The sequence below is a fragment of the Chrysochloris asiatica genome, unplaced genomic scaffold (genome assembly GCF_000296735.1).
Source record: "Chrysochloris asiatica unplaced genomic scaffold, ChrAsi1.0 scaffold00163, whole genome shotgun sequence".
In the NCBI taxonomy this organism is placed as follows: domain Eukaryota; kingdom Metazoa; phylum Chordata; class Mammalia; order Afrosoricida; family Chrysochloridae; genus Chrysochloris; species Chrysochloris asiatica.
In genome coordinates this window covers 7,926,791-7,929,929 of record NW_006408681.1, presented here as the reverse complement: position 1 = coordinate 7,929,929, position 3,139 = coordinate 7,926,791, and the positions used below count along the sequence as shown (strand labels likewise).

Sequence of the window (3,139 nt, the reverse complement as noted above, 5' to 3'; positions counted from 1 at the left end):
ATTTGTTCATTGCTTGTCTAGTCTCCCCCACCATGGAAACAAGGGCTGCATCTGTCATGCTCAGTTTTCTAACCAAGGAGCCAGCACAAAACCAGAGTAGGTTCTCAGGTAGCTGCTAAATAGCCTTCTCTCACTGTGGACACTGCTCTAAACTAGGCCCTTCCCACTGAGAAGGGTCCACAGTTCTAGACCACAGTTAGTGGTTAAAGGACAAGGAAAGAATCTCTGCCTCAGCCTAGCCCATCAGGCTCAGTTCTGTATCCAGCTCTGCACTGCTTTTACCCCAAAGGCTGGTAAGTGCCCAACTGCTAGGGGTCAGGGGACTGGCCCATGCATGACTCAGAGTTCTGGGGCATAGCTCCCCTTTTGCCAGAAGATGGCTTTTTGGCCACTAGTCCATTGTCATCATTGATCTTTTTCAGTTGGACCTTGCTCTTTGGTGGGATGGAGAAGGTGAGGGAGCTCTTGTTGAACTCAAGTGGGAAGACATCTATGTCTCCATAAGAGTGGTTTTTGGACACTTACAGATACCATTTCCCTGGCCGAGATACCAGCTTCCTGTCTTGTAAGATCAGAACGTTTTCTGCTTCCTGGCTTGCTTTGGCTGAGCCAAAAATAGATGCGGTCTGTAATTCCTTGTCATCATCCTCCTTCCGGGGGTGAGTGAGCAGTATCACATGGCAGTTGTTGGCTGTAGTGAACTTCTGGAAGGCCCCAACGATATAGTATTGAGCTGTAATCCTGTCTGTGGACAGCTGCTCATGACCCATCATAAACTGCAGATAACCACATGACAAATGTCATATATGTAGACTGCATGTTGCATGGCATCTAGTACAGTCCTGATGCTTTGTTGCCCATGGAAAGTCATGAAATAGAGAGGCAGGTCCTCAAAGCGGTCAGCCCATTCATCATAGCTGTCCAGTTGTTCTTCCAGCCATCCCAATGTGAAATGTGTCAGCATGACCCGGGCAAGTCTCACATTGCTGATCTCAAAGCTACCCACAGTGTGTTCATCCCCTGGGTAAACAAATCCAGGGCATACTCGCTGATGAATGTTGTCTTTCCACTGCCTGTTGGCCCTGTGAAGACTATCAGCTCACCCTTCCGATGCCCCTTTAAGAGTCAATTAAGGTCTGGAAAGTGATTCCAGAGGATGCCTGCTCCTTGCTCCACATTTGATAGTTTTCCTAGCACCTCCTCCTGAAGCTTCCGGAAAGACACAATAGACTTGTGCTAGGCAGGCAGGGCAGAATGCAGGATATGAGAAAGATGTAAGCCATGGTTCAGAGCCTCCAAGGGGTGGGGCTGCTGGTCTCCAGGCTGCACCAAGGAGCATCATTTGAGGTTCAGTTTTTGGGCAAACAACTTGGCAGCTTCCCATGACCAAAGATCATCCCCTAGTCAAAGCGCGGTAAGTCTGAACTGTTCCAGGTAAGGGAGTAAAGAAGGGGGTAAGCAGGTCATTCCCTGGGGTAGGGCAAGGGTGGGCAGCCCCAAGGACTGGTTCAAAGCCAGGCTGTCCAGCTCATGACTAGTCAATACCACTTCAACATCTTGGCAATTGATCAGTGGTAATCCAAATAGATTGTGGTAGGCACTAGGCCAGGGAATGGTGGTTTCAACATAATACACTCCATCCCCCTGACCTTCAGCCCCTAATAGCTTTAGGCCATGTAATCCCAAGCTTCCAGGGGAGAACCAAGGGAAAACAAAACTGTGAGCAGGTTGTAGATACCGCACACTGAAACACTTGAGTGTGTCATCTGTCACCTTGGTGAGGCCAAACATCACACAAGCCAATGGGCCTCCTGGGGATCAGGTAGCTCCCAGAGTGGTATGGCTCAGTCCCAGATCATCTGGACCCCCTTACTATCCACAGCTTCTGGGGTTTCACTAAGCAGAACCCCCTTCTTAGTCACATCCCCTCACCCCTCCACGCTAGCTTGGAAGTCTTCCCAACTCCCCTCTGCCAAGCTGGCCATGCAGAGGAAGCGACCTGTGGTCTTGTCAATGAAGAGGCTGAAGGGAGTGGCAAAACCAACAGGATCCTTGTGTTGTGAGGTCCCTAACAGGGGCTGGGTGCCCTCAGGCAGCCACGGCCATCCTGGAAGAGGATCCCATAGGTGCGCAAATATTGGCAGATTTCAGTTGTAGTTACAGGCAACACTTGTACATCTAAAGCCTGAAGAGTCTCTTTTCTGTACCGTCTGCCAAGAGATCCTGGGACCAAACTTCAGGGCAGGCCCCTCCCACCCATCCATTCTCCACTCAGGGGCAGCAGGGGTCAGAGGGGGTATGCCCCTCGGAGGAGGACCCACATTCCTGGTCAAATGAAGGCAGTCAGTGCTGGAAGCATTTACTTTGTCATTCCTCAAACCTGGAGAGCGCTCAATAGGTAGACTGAGGATTTCAAACAGTTGTCATAAAATGTACACTTTAACTCCGCTCTTCCTGTCAATGTGAAAATAAATGGTGGGTAGCCATTTTGGGATGCTGTGAGGGTGAGCATGACAGATTAAAGTGTAAATCCCTTGTTTACCTACTCAAGAAGTGGGTGTTGCCTCAGACATCTGATCTTTCCTTCTAGGCAGAAATTCAAAGTTTTAGTCCTCTCATGAAGTTATTACTGCTCAGGTCACAGTAATATATGATTCCCTTCTAGAATAACTTCTAGAAAACATACTGAATAGATCATACTGCTTTATTTGCTAAACTGGAGGTGACTAAGCCCCTTCTCTCCTCCTCTGTCATTCTCCTCCAAGTAGAGAGAAGAATCATTGACCATTTCTAGCAAGGTCCCTTCTTCCAATTACACAATAACACAGGTGGCCACGCAAATGGTTTATGCACCACTGTTGATGGTTGTGGTTCCAAATTACCTAGTAGTATTGTGGAGGATAGGCCTGATGATCTGCTTCTGTAAAGGTTACAGCCAAGAAAACTCTTTGTAGCGGTGCTACTCTATAACACATGGGGTCACCATGATGTGCGGTTGGCTCCATGGCAACTCACAACAGACCAACAATGGATGCTAGGTCTCACATGTGAAACTTGGAGTTTCTGACCTTGACAGAAGTAAGATCTGAATCTCCCTTTCATAGTGGCGTAAGTCATCTATTGGAGCTTCATTTACATA

General features: G+C 48.4%; 1 pseudogene; it reads right to left on the bottom strand.

Annotated features, from left to right (window-relative positions):
• Nucleotides 1-308: 308 nt before the first annotated feature.
• LOC102822241 lies at nucleotides 309-2,323 on the bottom strand (annotated as a pseudogene).
• Between the last annotated feature and the right edge of the window lie 816 nt (nucleotides 2,324-3,139).